Source organism: Mustela nigripes, chromosome 4, assembly GCF_022355385.1.
Source record: "Mustela nigripes isolate SB6536 chromosome 4, MUSNIG.SB6536, whole genome shotgun sequence".
Taxonomy (NCBI): Eukaryota; Metazoa; Chordata; class Mammalia; order Carnivora; family Mustelidae; genus Mustela; species Mustela nigripes.
In genome coordinates this window covers 181690201-181710475 of record NC_081560.1, presented here as the reverse complement: position 1 = coordinate 181710475, position 20275 = coordinate 181690201, and the positions used below count along the sequence as shown (strand labels likewise).

The window sequence follows — 20275 nt, the reverse complement described above, 5'->3', positions numbered from 1 at the left end:
CACCAAGGAGACCATGTCAGGAAACAACCCCCAAACAAAGCAGCCGCGTCCACATAGCTGTGTAGCATGTTCTGCTTTGGATCAGGCACTGATCAGAGAAGGTGGAGGGTCGGCGCACCTGGGTGGCTCCGTCAGTGGAGCATCTGTTTCCGTTTCAGCTCAGGTCACGATCTCGGGGTTGTGGGATGGAGGCCCACGTTGGCTCTGTGCCTGGCAGGGAGTCTGAGATTCTGTCTCCCTCTCTGTATCCCTCTCCCTCTCCCTCCCACTCTGTCCTTCCTTCTACTCTCTTTCTCTCTCACTCTCAAATAAATAAATAATCTTAAAAAAAAAAAAAAAAAGAAAAAGAAAGTGGAGGGTGAGATGGGTCAAAGGGTCTGATAGGGACAGAAAAGGTGAATGAGGTAAGCTCAGGTTTCGGGGAGGGTTGCTCAGGTTGCGCACTGGTTTATCCTTTGGCCCGGGGCTGCAGGCCAGGCCCCTGGCTCACAGGATGAGAGCACATGCCTATCTTTGATCTGTGTCTTCTCTAGTATGGAGTCAGGGCACGCAGCAGGTACACAACGAAAGCTTATCACTTGATTGCCAGGCCAGCTATGTAAAAGGCTACTTCTTTTTCCTTATCAACTGCAACTAATATTTCTACCCTATTTATGGTATAAGCTATAATCAATAAGAGTATTAATAGCAAGCAATCAGCACAGAGTAAATAAACATGAACATCATGCGCTGAGCATATATTAGATTTAATTTTCTTTCTTTAATTATATGTGCCTATGGGATATATAATGCATTCCTTAGAGGGAGAGAAGGAGGAGAAAGAGAGAATACAAATGAGAAACAAATGAATTGCTAGGAGTGGCCTGTGTTGCTATTTCCCCAGAGCATTTCTCAGCAGTGAGGAGCACCGCAGAGCACCAGGAGTTGGATTTAAGTGGGATGACAGTGTCCACTCCCAGGAAGATCTGAGGCCAAGATCAGCTCCAAGGGGCATAAAACTACCAGTTCTATGGGTGAGATGGTATAAGGGCTTTAAGCAAGGTCATGGGTGTGGCGCCCACCCAAGGTTAAGCGTGATCACTGATCTACGCCATCACCTCCTTCCCCAAGTGCAGGGACCCAGTCTTGCTTATATCCATCCTCATACTTGGAACCTGGAACAATGTAGAATTCTGTGGACATTTGTTGAATGAGCAGATGAGCACGCAGACGAAGGAAAGAAAGAAAGAATGAATGAATGAACTTATGACTAGGGTTAGAATAACCTCTCCTTTTCACGTTAGGAATCATTCTCTTCTTGTTTCTTTGAATCATTTCTTCTGTGTTTTGTGACATTACAATGCACAGCCACCCTCATACCCTATCTCCAAACCCAGCCTAAAATCTTTATGGTGATTAAATGATTCTTAAAGTCCCACCAGCCCTAAGCCAACCAGAGTCCACCCATCGTGGTCTGGCTGGAATGCATGTGGGAGGGAACGGATGTTTCTTTATGCTCCTTCAATGTAATATTTCAAACCTGGTTCATCCTCAGGAGTGTGTGGCTGAATTCTATCGTTCAAGATATTCTCAGCCACAGAAATTCCCTCTTCGTGTGTGATAAAATCAGTTCTCTGGATCACAGAACACTATTGATCCCCAAAGCAGGTTTTGTGAAATCCTGCCTTGATGAAATTCGTGGATTGACAGCTCTACAGTCAATGTAGAGACAGAACTTCGAAAGTGCTACAGGAGGGACACAGCAGGTCTTGACCACCCTGGTGTGCAGAGAGAAGCCTGTGACGAGGCCAGACTGGGGTGGGGGTGAGGGGAGGCTCAGGGATGGTCTTTGGGGCCTGAAGCCCATCTGCAGCCCTCTCACTTTTTTTGTAAAGATTTTACTTGTTTATTTTATTTGAGAGAGAGAAAGAGCAGGGGGAGAGGCACAGGGCATGGGAGAGAATCTCAAGCTGATGTGGAGTCGGATGCGGGGCTCGATCTCGAGACCCCAACATCATGACCTGAGCTGAAACCAAGAGTCGAACACTCAGCCGACTGACCCACTCAGGCAGCCCCATCCTCTCTTGACAGTAACATCTGGTGCCGGGTTAAACTTGTCAAACGAGCTAACCTGTCATGCACATTGGCCATGTGCCCAAAGCCGTTCTAAATACTTCACACGTAGTCATGGACTAGCTCATTTATGCCTCAGATCCAACAGGCTTGCTTCTATCATTACTCTCACCTGCCTGGGAAGATGCTGGCCCCATGGGCACCTGAATGCCTGTCCCTGCTCTGTGGTTCATAGGCAGAGGGACCAGGAGGGGGATCACACTGGGTTTCTGCACTGCTTCTCAGCAAGGCAGTGTTAACTTTCCCACAGCCGCCTCTGGGCCTGAAGGGGGTCTTATCACCTCTGACACACATCACTTCTACTAAACAGGGGATAATCCAATAATAATACTGACTTCATTAGGTCATGCTGAAGGTAAAATTAATGACACCCAGTGATGCCCTGCCTATAGTATCATTTTGATAAACGGAGTCTTTTTTATTATCTTGGAGATTAGAAACAGGAGAACCATGAACTTCAACTTACATTAGGTTTAATTTCCTTTGTATATAAAGACGGTTTTGACCAACTAAAAATGGAAACCTGCTTATACTGATTTCCTTAGAAATCATTTTTGTAAGGTGAATGTCACGGAGCTGTTTCCTATGGCACATAGTTCCCAGGGCAGCTTTGGGCTTCCTGAGCTATTAATCCAAAGTGTCTTGGCATCTATCTGACCGGCATGGAAGGTTAGTACTAAACTTGGTACTTGGCTGTCTCTGGGGTACTCTTTGGACTTACTATAGAGAAGAGAACCAAATTTCCTTCCACCTTCCCCACAACAAGCTACGCCATTTCTTGGTTGTCTAATGTGTCCCAGGCAAGCTCCCTCCCTATGCATAGCACTGGAGATGTCCCACTTTGCAGCATTTTGAGGAAGATATCATTAACCCCTCTTCACAGAGGGGAAGCCTGAGTCTCTAGGCAGCTCTGGGACCTGGGGTTCCCGACATGTACTCTGTGCCCTAGGCCAGGCTTTATAGATCTTTGGGCTTCCAAAAATTGTAAAAACCTTCATGCTTAAACCACTTTTTGGAAGAAAGATTTAGGAAATCAAAATCACACTTTCCTGTCCTCCAACAATAAATTATAGGCCAAGCTTGACCCATTTCTTCATAATCCAGTATTTTCATTACAAACTTCCATCATCGTATTTCCCCACATAGGTATGGGGAGACCCTCTTCTTCCCCTCCATCCAATGCCCTAGCTGCTAGGGTTTTGAATATTTTTGCATTTGTATTTTTTGATGAATTATTATAAAGTAAGTTACAGACAATATGATATACCGCCCCTAAATATTTCAGTACATCTCTAGGACATTTTCCTATATAACACCATGATTATACCTGACAAAATGAACGTCATTTGACAGTCTACCTGTATTCAAATTTTCCCTGTTGTCTGTCCCAGAAATATCTTTTGTAGCTGGTCAAATTCTGTTTTGAAATCCTTTCCCCGGTAGAAAACACCTGATCGTGTCCGCAAACCAGCATTTGGGGGCCTGCTCCCGTGCATAAAGTCAGAGTTTGGGTGACCTCAACAAAGGCTCATCCCAAAACACAACAAAACCAAACCTCATGGCTCTATTGGAGACACACCTATCATCAGGCCGTGCCTTTTGTAGGTCATATGTACAAGTTAAACTCAATATTTAAGACCTAGGACCAGGGTTTCCCCTGGCCTTATAACCTCCCGCACCAGTGTTGACATGGTTACTTCCTTCCACTGTGAGAGGCACGGCTCATCTTCCCCTGGGTAGATGCTCAAGGTCGCAGCGAGCTGTCACTCAGGACAGTGGACAGCCCCCTTTCAGCTCCGACTGCCGGCAGGGAGAAGTTCAAGGCTGCCAATTTTGAACTCACGCTCTAGATAGGAGGTACGGATGCTATAGAAAACTTACCTGTTCTCCAAGTACTGTGAGCAACTACACTTGTTTCCCTGGGGTTGAGGAGACAGGGGACTTTCAGTTTTTTATTTTTTGTTTTTTTTAAAAGATTTTATTTATTTATTTGACAGAGAGAGAAAAAGAGAGAGAGAGAGATCACAAGTAGGCAGAGGCAGGCAGAGAGAGAGGAGGAAGCAGGCTCCCTACTGAGCAGAGAGCCCGATGCCGGGCTCGATCCCAGGACCCTGAGATCATGACCTGAGCTGAAGGCAGAGGCTTTAACCCACTGAGCTACCCAGGCACCCCTGGGACTTTCAGTTTTAAAACCAGGACATGTTGGTTACTCTACTCCTCAGGGGCCTCTGTTGGCCCCTCATGGTCAAGCTCTTCCCTCTTTTGGGCTGACATATCCATCAACCTGCTGTGTTTATTGAATCCTGCTTATGCTTCTAGCAAAGCACTAGGGGGCTATACAAAGAAGGGGGATGGAGACTTCATTGCTGACGACACACTGGGTAGCCAGCCAATTCACGCCCCAGGGTTACCTCTCGGGGAGGGGTAGAAGGGGGCGATGGTTCTCTCCTGTTCTCCCGCGTGTCTCCTGCCTGTAGAGTAGACTTGTAGACTCCCTAGGGAAGCTTTTAAAACATAATGATTCCAATCTCATCCCCCTAGATTTTCTGATTCAGTCTGGGGTGAGGATCTAAGCACTTTTATTTTCAAAAATTGCTTTCGGTCGATTCAGGATACTTTTTTCCATGGATCCCTGATTAGACCTATAAGTTTCTCAATGCAAGATTCTAGGCAGCCAATCCCACTGGCCTGTGAGAAAATTGGTTTGCCCAACTGACTTGCAAGGTGGATTCCTTTGCATGGAGCAAATGTGATGACAGCTTTGCCAATGAGGGACAAACCCACTGGTTTGTCTCAGGCAGTCTGGGTTTAAATGTCAGCCCTTGGCACACTGCCCATCTCCCTTCCCACCACCAGGGAAAAAAGGAACCCTTGGTCCATCTGGCCCCTTGTTTAAGCAATCCCAGGGGAGCCCTTGTGGTCATTTTCGGATAACCTGGCTCATTACCCCCACACTCTTGTATGAAGAAGGGAAAACCGTGGAATACTCACCAAACACTCATGCCTTGAATAGAAGTTGGTAAACTGTGACAAACACTCATGGGAATGTAATCAATAATGTCAGACAGTTGATACCAAATGCCGAATGAACTGCTTCCTCCGTAAGCAATGGAGGAGTAAAGAAGCACAGCTGAGTCCTTAGAGATGGGGTGGGCCCCGAAGGCTTCCTTGGGGAGGTCGAATGGAGAGGAGAGAGCAGGACTTGCTCAGAAGAGAATGGACTTCTCTGCCATCTCAGTCATTCATCTGGAGGAAAAAATAGCAGGGTCAGTTCATTTACATACCCTTGCATTTTAAGGCACTAGCATTATCAGTGGCTTAGGGGTTAAAAGTACAGGCCTCTGAGATGAGTTACTTGGGTCCAAGCCTCGCTTCCTGGTTATGTAACCATAGTCAGGATAGAGTCCTTCTCTGCAAAACTGGAATAATAATCACATCTGCTTAATACAATGGCTGTGATGGTGGTCATGGAGCACACACAGAATGTGCAGTACTGGGCCTTGGGACATAATGTGTTCCCAATAAAGGCTGGTGCTGATTGTCACTTTTATTATTATTTTTTAAAGATTTTATTTATCCATTTGAGAGGGAGAGAGAGCACAAGTGAGGTGAAGGGCAGAGGGAGAAACAGACTGCCCACGGAGCGTGGAGCCTGATGAGGACCTGACCCCAGGACCCTGGGATCATGACCCGAGCAGAAGACAGATCCCCAACTGACTGAGCCACCCAGGTACCCCCGTCACTTTCACTATTAATCAAAGTCCTGATCAGTTGCTCTAATTATTGGGATCACATATCATCTCTCAAAATATTAAGGAAAGTTCTAAGAAAAGTGAAAACACTACTCCCAGAGGATGGCTCTCCAATACTGGGGTGGGGACACAGCTGACATTGACCTTTAAGGCTTACCATGTTTTGAGAGTCATCAGCTAACCTCTAAATCTGTGTGTTCCCAAAGGATAATAGACTGATATCTTGGTGTGCTAAGGTGGCCACAGTTTCACAGTTTGGGTGGCTGAAATCACAGATATTTATTTTCCCACAGTTCTGAAAGTTGGAAGTTGAAGATCAAGGGGTTGGCAGGTTTGGTTTCCCCCAAGGCCATTCTTGGCTTTCAGATGGCCATCTTCTCACCATGTTCTCACATGCTCTTTCCCCTTCATGCATGCCCATCTGTGTCCTAATCTTTTCTTCTTATAAAAACACTCGTTGGATTGGATTGGGGCCCAGCCTTATAGCCTCATTTTAAGTGAATTACCTCTTAAAGACCCTGTCTTCAAAACAATTACACGATGAGATGCTGAGTGTTAGAGTTTCAACATAGAGCTATGGGAGGACATAATCAACCCACAGCAGTTGAGTTCTAGTTTCCACTCTACTTCTGCTAATACAGAGCAGAAGGAGGTTCCAGTGGTTTTTATCATCCTCATAGGGAAGAGCCTGGAGTCCTGTAGGTACACACAACATATGGCTCCATGGGCCCCAGCGAGGCCATCTAAGCATCCATGGGAGGTGTAGGCCATCAACAGCCTTCAGCATAAACAGAACCATCGTTTCCAAAGTGCTTCTCAGAAGTGGAAACGAGTTTTTAAATACAAATCATTTGTCGAACATAGCCGCTAATATGTGTGGCCAATATTTCTCACTAATGGATAGGCTAAAAACAAAATTTATAGCCAGTCTTGAAATATGAGATAGGTGTGGTCTTTATAATTCCCAGTGATTTAGAGCAGATCCTTCCCTCAATTAGTAAATGGAGTTTTCACATCTTTTATCTGAAATTAAATAAAATGAAATCATGTTGATGATATTCAACCAAAATGAAAGCAAAAATACAGTATTTTTTTAAGAGACATTAGGGGTGCACATGTATGCTTTTAACAGACTTTCTCTACTTTCATGTTGTAATAACCTAGGAAATTTTATAATAAGTTATTGGCATCTGTGCTGTTCAAATGCAGAAGGAATTCCTAGTCAAAGTATTGAATTAGTCAAAGTTTGTTCTTGTGGGCTCTTTTAGAAGATTTTTTCTCTTCTTCCAGTAAGTACTTGGATCTTCAAAATGTTTTATTGACATGGTTCTCTTCTTTGAGGAAGTACATGAAAGCAAATTATAGTCATCTTAAATTTTTCTCCCCACTAATAGCCTGGAGTGCATGTGCGTGCACACGCACACACACACACACACACACATACAGCTCCTCTATGAAACTTGGAAAGTTAAGTTTCAGTCCAGGATTATTTTGGAGATCCTCTCATGTTCTCCGGGCTTGAAAAGTCAGCTCCAACAAAGACCAAATGGTGCAGGTTAGGTCTTTAGCTATTTCGTTTTGCTTATTTTTGTTTTTCTTAAATATTTTATTTTTATTTTATTTTGAGAAAGAGAGTGGGGGCAGGTGAGGGAGAGGGAGACAGAGAGAATCTCAAGCAGACTCTGTGCTGAGCACAGAGCCTGATGTGGGGCTCAATCCCAGGACCCTGAGCTGAAATCAAATCAAGAATCAGACTCTTAATCAACTGAGTCTCTCAGGCGCCCCTCATTTTACTTATGAAAAGTATTCACCATTGATTGACTCTTCCATTTAATTATTTTTATCTGGACTTGAGTTTGAAGTGTTCTATTAACCAGAATTCAATTTTGCTGTAATTTATGGCCAGCCATGAGGATTGGTGTCAAGAAAAAAAAAAAAAAAAGCTTTTTGATAGACTTAATATATGTGGCTTGATTGAATTATAAGCTATAGATTACTCTTTAAAGTATGAATCTCCCCAGTAATGGGATGGTCATAAATAATTGTTGTGTTCATAAGAACAGTGATAACCCTTTCTTCTCATTTATATTCTGTAACTCACTTTATGCTATAACATCACTGAATACACACACACACACACACACACACACACAGAGTAAAATGTGGTTGGGCTATTTAATTAAGAACACCCCATTTTATTTGGCAAACACAATTCCAGTCTGATTGGTGTGAGAGAAGCAGGAGAACAGGGTGAGGAGCGATGTGGGTTCTTGACCTTAGGACCAAGCCACACTAGGAAGATGTGGTGATATCGCATCATTGCTGGTGAACTTTCAGGATCTCCAGATTCCGTGAACTTGTTGAATTTAATGGGTCTGCAGTTACCGGTATAAGATGCCTGGGAAATAATGGAGTTTGTCAATCAGCCACCTTCATTAAGGTCAGTTGTCAGGAGAAAGACTATACAGAGATGGGTTGGGGAAGGAGGAGTTTCCCAAGGGTGGTTCACTGGTAACAGGACAACATCGTGATCTCACACCCAGGCTTTGGAGTCAGGCAGATTGTGTTTGAGTCCTGGCTTTGTCACTTACCACCTTGACGGGATTAAAAGATGAGGCCGAAGCCACACAGACAGTAGGTATCTACTGTGTAGGGTGAGGATAAAGGACACCCATTATTAGTGTCTGGCACATTCACTGATGCAGCTACTATCGTCAGTGACAGTTCTGAGCACAGCTCCATGGAAGCTTCACTGTGGCTTGATATTACCAACATGGATAGACAACATGGATGGAGGACTGGTCAACTGATTCACGATCAACCTGACCTCTCTTGTCAAACTTCCACCTCCTTTTGTGCTGTGCAGATATGCTGAAGCACGAAGAAATGGAGAAGCTGTCTTTCACAAAATGCTTCAGAAAGCACGATTGCCCATGTGCACAAACTAAGCCTCCTGCTCACAGTCTGAAGAGCCTCACCTCTTGACTAAAGTAGTCTGCCGGTGATTTACCTGGCCGGTGATTTACCTGGCCAGTGGCCACCTACCAATCCATGCAGGGGTAAACACCTTTTCTCTGCTGCCCGCCATCTGAAGTCTACAGGAAATCTTGGTCTTCTATGGTTGGGTGAGCTCCGGATTTGGGGCCTCATCTCTGTCTTGGTCAGCCACTGAGAGAAAGCGGTTTTCTCTCCACCATGAGGAGTGACTAAAACAGGAAAACAAATTCCTTCTCTACCACACAGATGTCAGAAAGAATCTCAAGAGAGGAATGTAGAGAGCTGGGGACATTTGAGCCATAGGGTCCCCCAGCTTTCAACGCGACAGGACCTCCTAGCTTGGTCCTCCATGGAGCCCGCTGCAGTGCCTCAGTGGGCCCAGCAGAGCAGCATTTGTGGAAACAAAGGCTTCACACCTGCTTCTTTCTCCCTGCTGTGGGATGGGTCCCCTGCAGCCACTCCCACCATCTCGAGAGAGCCACCATGAAGAGCAGATGCTGATTATCTCTCTGGGTTCAAACAACCAGACAAGGTAGAGGCCACCTCTGTAGTAAAGGGGCTGCAGCTCACAGCTCTTGGCCTGGTTCCTGCTGAGGTTCAAGGGGCAGCTCTGGAACCCTACAGATTCTTCAAGGAGCTAGGCCTAGCTTCCTAGGCAGCTTTAGTGTCCCCAGCCCAGCTGTGCCTGCCATTCCTTCCTGTTCTGCTGCAAAGACCTTGCTGACTTGGTCTTCTGCTGTCTTTAGTGGGCTCCAAGTGGGTTGGTTCTGGATCCTCCTATACCTTGGCAGGTCACATGGGAGCATGGCATTTGGGGTAACTGAGAAAATGTCAACTTTTTATCATCTTTTCTTGTGTGTACTATCGATCACACCAGGACAAGGGTGAGCAGCAGAAAGTCTCAGAGCAAGAGTGGGGAGATGGGAGGGTACCTTGCAGGATGCTTCTGACTGCGAGGAGCAGAGTGTCAGAAAGCAGACTAGATGTGCTCTAACGAGGGCTGCCCCCCCATAATAAAAAGTTCTAAAAGTTGACTTTTTAAAATAGATTTATTTATTTATTTATTTGAGGGAGAGAGAGAGAGAGAGGGCGAGAGAGCACGCGCGCATGAGTGGGAGGCACGAACAGAGAGGGAGAGAGAATCTCGAGCAGACTCCATGTTGAGTGCAGAACCCCACGGTCCATCCCACAGCCCAGAGGCCACAACCAACACTGAAACCAAGAGTCGGACACCCCACCAACTGTGCCGCTCAGGGGCCTCAAGGAGTTGCTTTTTGGAACTGGATCAACAACTCAGAGATATCTGGACACTGACTTGGTGCCTCTGCTCTTCTGTGAGTCCCAAAGTCCAAAAGCAAGAGTGAGGCTTCATCCTGAATCGCAGGGACGGAGAGCTTTCCCAGAAGACCCTCAGCATATTTCCTCTGAAGTCTCTAGACCAGACTAGGCCCCATGGCTTCCCGTGGATCAAGAGAAGCTCGAAAGTAAGTTTCTGGCATTTCTTGCTTCGGTCAATCATTGACACAGGCTTCAGCTTCGGGGAGGTATGGGCGGGTGGCTGTGGGAGCACCGTGCTTTTATTAATCTCCCATCCAGAAAACCTTAAAAAAAATTTGAAATGCATATATTTTTAGTCAAGCATCTACCTTCAGTTCAGGCTATGATCCCAGAGTCCCGGGATGGAGTCCTCATCAGGCTCCCTGCTCAGTAGGGAGTCTGCTTCTCCCTCTACCCCTCACCCTGTTTGTGCTCTCTCTTTCTCAATGAGCAAAATCTTAAAAAAAAAAAAAAAAAAAAGAAAAGAAAATGCATATATTTTCTTCTCTCTACCCCCAGTAGAGACAGTATGTATTCAATCATTCAGCATAGCCCTGCATGTATGAAAAGTCTGTGTTGAATGGGGGTTATATATGTGTACAAGAATTAGCTTCACTCTCAAAGCAGCAGCAAGATAACAGCATAAATAACTGTTGGTAGAATATAAATGCCTTTATTCCCTTATTGAATCAGAGGATTAGGATCTGGGGTCTGCTATTAATTTAAATGCCTTAGCAAATTAGTCATCACAGTGGTGAGAAACCCTAGTGTCTTTTCCTCATTCCTTTGATTCTCAGGCAAAAAGCCCAGCTTAAGATGGATATTTGTTGCTACCATATGTACCAGAAAATGCTTGAAAGGAAATATAGAAACATAGAAAATATTTCAAAGACTTTATAGGGCTTATCCCCTAATTAATGGTACATAAGGTTGTCCAAGGGAAGAGACAGAAACCTACTTCCTGCCCATTTTACAGATGAACAAATTGAATCCCAGAGGACAAAAGTACTTAGCTTCAGAGCTAGCAAGCCAGTTTGCCTGGCTCCAAATACTGTATTATTATTATTTTTTTTTTAATCACATCACTCAACAAAATCCAGCACTCCAAGGATTAACACAGATTTTCTTCAAATTCTCCAAGTGTGTAGGGAATGTTCTATTTTATGTAAATTATATTTTAAAATTAGATGCAGAAACACCTGCCGTTCGTGAATTTATTTTTTGTTTTGGTTTTGCCTGTGAGATGTAGTTTGCTATTTATGATCTATGCAAATTACAAAGGCATTTCAGTGCAAAGAAACTGTGTCTTGGTCTATATCATGGCGCCGGGACCATTCCCGCAGTCTCGGGCCTTTGCAGGGACCTTGGAACAAATAAGGACTCTGGGTGTGTGTCTGATGAGCGGCCGTGAGCCTCACACACCAGAAAGGAGGTGGACTCCAAGGAAACTAACTCATCTGAGAGGTGCAATTTTCACCTGGTAAACCAGGCATGAACGTGCTATGTAATAGCACCTGTCCTCTCATGGCCGGGCGCAATTTGATAGCTCTTCTATCCGCCAAAGATTTCCAAGACTCAAAACATCTATCTATCACCCTTTCGCTTATTATTTCTGATGCAAGATGCATACAGTTGTTAATGAAATGTGTGATTTTTCTATGGAAAATTGTCTGGCTGTGCAGGCGAAAGCTTTTTTGAATGGGTGCCAATCTATTCCCTGTAAGTGAAATTTTCATCTCCCAGAATAATAGGGTTGTTCTGAGAAAGGCCCTCCTGTAGCACCTGTTTGAATTGCTTGGCTTTCAAGATGAGAATCTGAGACAGTTCAAGGTGAAGGAATTGACATAGGAGCCCACACAAAGCTAGCAGTTAAATTGTCCTGTGATTATAACACAATTACTGGTTACCATTAACATACTGGAACTTGACGGTAGAAGGTTTTGATATGCGGAGAGAAGAAAGAAAATCTCATCTCTAATTCCTCCAGGCTTAAGTAATTATTTTGCAATGTTTTCCTTGCAACTTTTTTCCCCGCTATTTTTACTGGTGGGTTTTCTAAGACTCTCAATTCCCAGAATAGATTCTTACTTAGATACCAAATGCATTAAATATGAGGATATCTAGAGTAGCTACTAAAAAGCACTATAAATGGAATGATTTTGGTTTAGCAGTGTTGGATGTCTAAGCTTCTCTCCACCAGGTACAGGTGAGCTTTGGAAATTGCTTCTTCCAAATAAATTAAACCTAGTTGTGTGTTAGCATCTTGGCAGAACTTACTTTCGATGCAGGACTCTGTCGGGTCACTTATTCTACTTGTGTTTCCACACTGGTGCCCTTCTCCCCCCCTTGAAAATGACTGGGTATTTACTTGGTCAGCACATAGACCCCGCTCAAGGGCACTGGGTCACAAGGCATCACTCAGAATCTGCATTACCTCTCTGAGCACACCACAATGATTGTGTCATTTTAGTCCCTTTCCAGACCCGAAGGAGGCTCCGTGGTGACCTTTTTCCAGATGGGGACCTGAGACTCTGGGAGTAAGGGTTCAATGATCTTAAGTGTCTGGAAGCCAAGCCTTCTGACACGAGACTTGAGATTCAGGATAAGGAGGCTCTAGACTGGACCTGAGGTTGCCTTATTGAACCTCTCCCAGCAGAAGGTGGGCTAAGGGATGGTGAAAGTTCCCTGAATTAAGTGGGAGGTTAGACTGGATCATCTCTGATGTGCCTTCATCCTCTGAAAGCCCATAATTCTATGTTCTCACCCCTTCTGACCAGCTCCAGTGCCGGGATGGTAGATGGGCAAAGAGAAGTCAACAAATAAGATACTTGGTTCATAAAACTGGGACCCATGTGGACCCATTCAGAGGAATTCCACATCTGAAGAGCTGCAACCTTGTGGGGGATTTAATTTTAGTAGGGGGGGAAGGTCTCTCAGCCCATGCTGGTGGGCTCCCAGGGCGAAGTCCCCAACAATACTTTGTAACTTTTTGTTTTCTTCCCTTCTCTGCCACCCAGCACCGAGGGCTTTCTTGCTCTCCTAAGCCATGGTGCCCTCCCGCTCATCCATTCAGGTCTGTCCCTGCAACTGTCCCCCCATCGTGACCCATTTGACCAGTTGCATTTTCGCCTTTCGCATGAAGCTGTCTGGTCTCTCTTTGCATGGGTCTTGCTCTCTCTGCGCTCAGAAATCAGGCAGAGGTGCTGAGGACAAAGAAAGCTGACTCGGCAGATTCTGGCATTGTTATTTATATGCAGGAAAGGATGGAGTCTGACAATGTGCATGTTTCACAACTGTGTGTCCTCACACAGAAGGAAGCGTCACTTCTTTATTCTGTGTCATGTACGAACTGTTCCATCCATGAGTGCCTGTGATACCCAAGACCAGTTCTCTCTAGAGGCCGTGCACCAACCCAAAGGCACGAGACTGCTTCCACTCCACTGCTATGACTCCTCCCCACGTTGCTTTCCATTCCCAATAGGTCTGCAGTGGCAGCCCACTCATGGAAGCAGAAGACACTGGTGAGCCTGGTATGCAGAAGACCAGGGTCTGCAGAGAAGCTGAGTCTGTCCACACCACACTGGGGAGGGGAGGCTCTAGCTGCTTAGCTCCCGCGGCTGCAGGAGCGGGCTCTCCAAATCTTCATTAACCGAGGTATTAAGATAATGGGAAAATAATGACACACACAGGACAATTGCTTTCACTATAATGTAGGAATTAAATCAGAACATCTTTTTCCTTCCCTGCACCCCCACCATGTAGTTCCAAAAAGATTCTTAGGTGTTTTAAGCTTGCTGGTGCTCTCTCTCTTTCTCCTCTCTCTCAGATGGAGGAATATTTTAAAAAATCCCACGACTTCGGGTCATTATATCTAGTGCTTAGGACTTTATTCATGTGGCAAGATCGTCTGACTTTTCTTTCTGTCCCTTTTCCATGGATTTCCATCACCCCTGGCAGAGCTCCCAGGAGTCTCTGGCAAGACTGATGAAAAGGTGGGACACTTTTGAGGGGGGTGAGGGTGGGGCAGGTGGCAGGAAAGCACATCAGAGTTAAGCAGGTAGATTCATTTGTCCTCTAAAAGCTTTAGTTTGAAAATCAGAAGGAGCCGAGCTTCCTTCCGCTCGGTGCCTGCCCAAGTCGTCTGTGGCAGGAACCCGAGAGCAGTGTTCAGACTCCAGAGCCGACATCCGCTTCTAGTCCCCAACCAGGAACTCCAGGGTGAGCACAGCCCTCCGGTGACCGTGCTGGGAGACAGGGGAAGCAGGCTGCAAAGGCCCTGTTGCTGGGCTAGGGTGTCCATGAAGGATGGGGAAACTAAGTGTCTTCACTATCTTTGGACTCAGGAGGACAGTCAGCCAGCTCTGGGGCTGCATTTCAGATAAGACACCATGCCCAGGGCCCTGCATAACATTAGCTAAGCATAACCATGTACAAGTGCTCAGTCATACAAAGTTTTCCTCCAACAAAATGCGAAACTAGAGGAGCAATGGTTTCCCTTCGAAGGGGCCGTGGGGATTACATTAATGCTTGGAAAGTCACACTGTTGGTGTCGGTCCTTATTTGATTTTGTTGATTGAGTCATGACTCTAATGGCAGCCCGGCCTCTGTTAGTTGACTGTGTGCCCCGTCGTGGATTGAATTGTACCCTCTCAAAAGTCATGTTCACGTCTTATCCCCTTTTGCCTGTGAATATGACCTTTTGGAAATAAGGTCTTGAGAGATATAACCAAGTTAAAATGCAGTCATACCAGATAAGGAATTCAGTGACTAGTGGCCCCATCCTGAGAGGGAGTTTTAGAGTGAAGGACACACCAGGAAGAAGGCCAGCTGGTGATGGAGGCAAAGATTGGGGCGGTGAAGACCCTCAAAGCTGGGAAGAGGCAAGGAAGGATCCTACCCTGAGCCTTAGGGGGAATATGGCCCCACTGACGTCTGCACCTCAGACCTCTGACCTCCTCAACGGTGAGGGAATAAAGTTCTGTTGGGCACATGTCAGTTTTACTGAACAAAGATTGATGAAAAGATATGCTTGAGAGAAAATAGGAAGTCATGGGATGAGCAGAGGGGTCTGGTCAGGGCTCTTGGGTAGTACGGAAAATGTGAGAAGCTATGAAGTAGGTCCCTCAGGAGAAGCTACAAAGTAGGTCCTTCATGAGAGGCTACAAAGTGGCTCCTTCTTGAGCAGATTATGCTATGTGTTCACTGCAGGAGGGTCAGAGAGAGAGAGAGAGAGAGAAGGGAATTCCCTGAGTGTTAGGAATGAGAGGGGCATCTTTTTTTATTCACAACAACCACACCCGAGTTTATGTTACTGAGCAGACTCTTGGTGGGCTCCTAGAGCATTTTAGGGCGGGGTTTCTTGCCAGGAACCAACCATGTGACTAGACGGTGGGAACTTGCAGCTGCTAGTTACAGAGCGGGGAGAGGGTCTGGAGATGGAGTTAATCGCCATGGACAGTGATTTAATGAATCACACCCACACCATCGAGCCTCCGGGAAACCTTCTAAATGATGGAAATTGGGGAGCTTCTCGGTTGGTAAACACATGGAAATTCTAGAAGGGTGGCACACCCAGAGGGGACATGGAAGCTCCAAGCCCCTCCACGCTTTATCCTATGCATCTCTTCTGCTTGGTAGTTCCTATGTGGTTTCCTTTATAATAAACCAGCAGTAATCTCATTAGTACCTATTAGTACTCCTGTTCTTATTTCCATTGTAGGGGCTCAAGATTGCAGATCTAATAAGGGACCTAGCCCAGGGTTTGTGACTCCAAATCTGTTATTCTCCTGCTAGTACCTCTTGAAATACTACCCCAACTCCTAATGGCTAACCCTCTCCTTCCACTGGACTGTGTCTGCTCAGTTCCACCAAAATCAGCGGCAAGATGGGACAAGCACGTGAGCGGTTGGTTTGGGGGACACCCGTGAAGAGTGGGGTCTGGGAGCGCCAGCAGGTCCCGAGGTACGTCTGACACTTGTGAATGGGAGGGGAAAAGAAAGATGGGTGGCAGTCTTTAGCCCAAAACTGGTGTTCCCAGAGAGTTTCAGCGAGACCAGGAGGAGTTCTCTAGCTCTGTACGTGTTCCAGGAGCCGGGTACCTTGCAGGAACGGACTTGCCTCAGCGTCCCCGACATGCGCATGGGCATATAAAGTATAGCTTCCACAGACTTACAGCCACCTTCAGGGCCAGCAACTGGGCCATCAGTTGACCTTGGTCCCCACAAGAAGAGATCTGAGAGACCTTCCCTGGGCCGCTACGTTCTGCTCTATAGAGAGAATAGAAAAGTGTCATTACGGTATCCAACCTGGAGGCGCCTTTGAGAAGAGAATAGCAGGAAGGAAAGTGGATCTTCTCTGCAGGGGTAGGGGAGACCTCACAGGTCCCCAAGCCCGTGCAAGTCTGCGAAAGACCTCATGTGGAAGGACAGAAGCCTCATCCCCCGACCCCCACCCCCACCCCGCCGCCACCCGCCGGACATCCAGCTGGAGCTCATTTCTGTGGCCAGACTCGAGGCTGCAGCTTGGGAGAAACTCAGCTGTTCTGGTCTTCCCTCCTTGAAGAAAATTTGGAAAGAAGAGCCCAACTGAGCTGTTTCTTGTTTTCTCCCTGGGAATAGCCTTGAACAGGGGGGAAGGCAGAGATTGTGGACGAACTGAGAGCATCCACAGAAATGAATGACACTAATGGGGATGAAATGAATCTCATTTCCAAAGCCACACTTTGGAGAAGGGGAGTGGGCCGCCCACTGCATCTGCTTCCACCCCCGCCCCCGCCCCAGCCCCTTTACCTTGTCTTTGATTTCAGTTCCTCTGCTGACTCAGTCTCTGGAAGGTCACAGACAGCATCCTGAGCATGGAGGAAACAGCCCTTCCTGGGGTGGCCTGTGTCCCCACCTCCTCCCGCCCACAGCCACCTGGGTCTGGGCTTTCCTGCCTGCCTTCTGCTTCTGGAGCGCTCCCTGCTGTCTCCTTCACTTGTCCTCTTCCTCTTCTCCCTGAATTTAGGGATTCTCAAGGCTGAGCACAGAGCCTTGTGTGAGCCTTGTGTGAGCTGTAACAATTATGCTTTAAGGTCCAAGAGGTTTGGGATTTTCTTCAAACTTCAGTCCTAATACATGGGACAGGGGACCCACAAGGCTGTGTCTGGCCAGGACTGTGAATAGGGACAGTCCCTTCAGAGCATGACATCCCCATTTTGCTGCTTCACTCACCTGTGTGGCTGCCTGGTCCCTGGAGGCATTTTGTTTCTCACCGTGGCCTTGCGGGTAACTTTAGGTTTCTCCTCCCTCATGTGCTGTCCCTTAACAGGATTCAGTCCCCACGGACCTTATCCACTACGGGGTTCTCATTGGCACTCGCCTTAAATCAAGGACTCACTTCCAGACCAGACTCCTTTTACAGCTCTGCTCACTCTCTCTTTGTGAAAAAGCTTCGGGTCACCCCCCCACACCCCGACCTGGCAGCTGTGCTACAGCCTCCCCCGCTGGCATTCAAAGCCGCCCCACCAGCACCTCGAGGCCTCTCTCCGCTTTTCTTTCTGTTTACACTGCCCTGCTCTCCGCAGTCCCCACGCCACGTAGGGGATGAGGAGTGGAGGGTCAGGGAGAGCACTGGGGTTTTGAACTTGAAGCCGAGTGGCGGAGGAGGAACCACATGAAGGGGGCGGGGGGCTGGCGAGAGCCTCCCTGTACTTTGCTCATCAGGCCGGCATCTAACTGGGAAGAGACCATTTTCTCTTGATTCTTTCTCTTGAGATTCCCCCTTGTTGCTTGTTTTTGCGATAGCTGCCTCCACAGAATGACCTAGATGCCCTCTTCCCAGTGTGCCTGAGCCACAGGCAGCCATTGGCCCTCAGGGCACAATGTGGAAGGGGGACCCATGTTTCCAGCTGGGGCAGGACCCCTAAGAAGGCAGCCCCTTCTCTTCATCAAGCACCAACTCCAGCTTCTCTCTGAGGGTTCAGCCTCTCCCAGAAGGTGAAGCTCAAAGCCCCCTTTCTTTCCTGGGTCACGTGTGTAAATGCCTTTCAGACACTCAGCAACAGGGCACAGGGCTTTCCTGAGGGCGGCTGGGAAAGAGATGTTAAGTATTCATTTGCCTTTTTTGCGTTTATTTTTAAATAAATAACTCACCCTCTTAGTGAAAATGGAAAGGAGAGAAGTGGGTTAGGATCTGTGAACTTCCCTCTGCGTGTCTCAGTTTCCCCACCAATGTGATGGGGGGAGCGTTGTGCCCGCCTCACAGGACCATGTGAGTGAATATCTGTAGCACGTTAGGAACAGTGCCTGGTGCATTGCGAGCACGGTCAAGGTCAACAACCTACAGCTATTACTAGTACAACCATCACTATGGGCACTGTGATTTTCTTATTGTTCTTAAGAGGGAAAATAACTCCTCCTCCTCCTCCTTCTCGTCCTGTCCTTCTTCTTCCTCCTTGTCTCTCCCCTCTACAGCTAAAGCATCTTGGACTCTCAGGGTTCCCCCAACCCCACCCAGAGCTTCCTACCCCAGACTGCTCTGTCTCCCATTCCCTGCCAGGCCTCCAGCCCTAAGCTAGAAGTCTACTCCCTGTGGACTTGGCAAGACTGTTCCTGAGCCAGCACCAAGCTGCTCCAGGCAGGGAAGAAAAAGACCTCTGCACCAAGATACCAGAAACACCGTCAGTGACCATCCGGCGCCCCAGGGATGAAAGGCACAGCGTGAGTACCCTGCCAGAGAGAGCGCTGGGGATAAAACCATCACACAGATCAGCAGTAAACAGAGGACCACAACCCACAGTGAGCCCCCCCACCCCCAAGGAGACAAGAGGAGTCCTTGAAGGAGACAGAGAAATAATGCCATGCCCCTCCAGCCCTCATGGTATGAATCTCCTGCCCCAGATTGCAAAGGCCCAGTGGCCACGGGAGGGTGTCCCCTGCCTCACCCCAGGCCTGGGCCTCCTGGAGAGCCCCCATGAGCATCCTTCTGTGTCCTGAGCATGTCTTTATGCAAGAGGGAAGGATGGGGCAGGCAGCCCATCTTTACTGGCTCCCCGCAGTTCTGTACCTTTGTTCTGATGCTCACCAGTAACCTCCTCTTGGGTGGTATGGGCCTTCCTTACATTTCCTCTTTTGAAGCTTTACTAGCTCAGTGGTAGAATTTCAGCCCCAGCTGTGAGGACACTGAGCATTAGGCACACTCACACAAAGATTTAAAAAAAAAAAAAAAAGAAAGAAAGAAAGAACCCGCAAGGTATAACAAGGGAGGAAAGATTCTGGGGCTAACCAAGGAAGCAAATTCAAATGAGGGCTTGTGACTCAAGATCAAAGAACCCAGGCTCCTGCTAGAGCCAAGATTCTTCCCAAACTTTGGGGAAGTGGAGCTCTGATACCCAAGGTAAGGCACACAGAGCATTTCTCAGGGAAGAAATGCAGGACTTCTGTGTATTGTGTACATTTTGTGATTTTGCAGGGGACAGTCGGTGTGTGTTTAAATGTGTTTGAATCCAAATGCTCTGAGAGGACTGCAAGAGCTCAGCAGGGAGTTTAGCAGACTTAGACCCAGATCTGAGTTCCCATTCCAGTCCAACCACTTCCTTCCTGGTTGTGCCATCTTTGGACATTCAACTTTCTAAATGAGTATTCCTTTAGTTGCAAAATGGGGATAATCCTCCCCTCACAGGATCTGAGGATGGCTTACTATGATGTGATGACATGTAACACAGTACTGCAAACACAGAAGGCACCCAACAGAAAGGACCATCATGTCCAGCTGCACAGGTTGTGTACTCTGCCAGGCTAAGGTGCCATCACATTGTCTCTGAATAACCAACCTCCAGATGCCAGTTCCCTTCATCCCCTCTCCTCTAAATGACAGTAGATTAAAAATAAACAAATAGGGCGCCTGGGTGGCTCAGTGGGTTAAGCCGCTGCCTTCGGCTCAGGTCATGATCTCAGGGTCCTGGGATCGAGTCCCGCATCGGGCTCTCTGCTCAGCAGGGAGCCTGCTTCCGTGTCTCTCTCTCTGCCTGCCTCTCCGACTACTTGTGATTTCTCTCTGTCAAATAAATAAATAAAATCTTAAAAAAAAAAATAAACAAATAAACAAACAAACAAATA

The 20275-nt window shown here is 47.0% G+C and overlaps 1 long non-coding RNA gene across 1 annotated transcript; it reads right to left on the bottom strand.

The window, feature by feature from the left end:
* Window positions 1-10248: 10248 nt before the first annotated feature.
* Window positions 10249-17635, bottom strand: LOC132015428 (uncharacterized). Its single transcript, XR_009403675.1, has 4 exons — window positions 17390-17635; window positions 16967-17025; window positions 16351-16444; window positions 10249-10462 (listed from the first exon to the last, which is right to left on the bottom strand). It is a non-coding gene; the product is annotated as an uncharacterized LOC132015428 (long non-coding RNA).
* Window positions 17636-20275: the final 2640 nt, after the last annotated feature.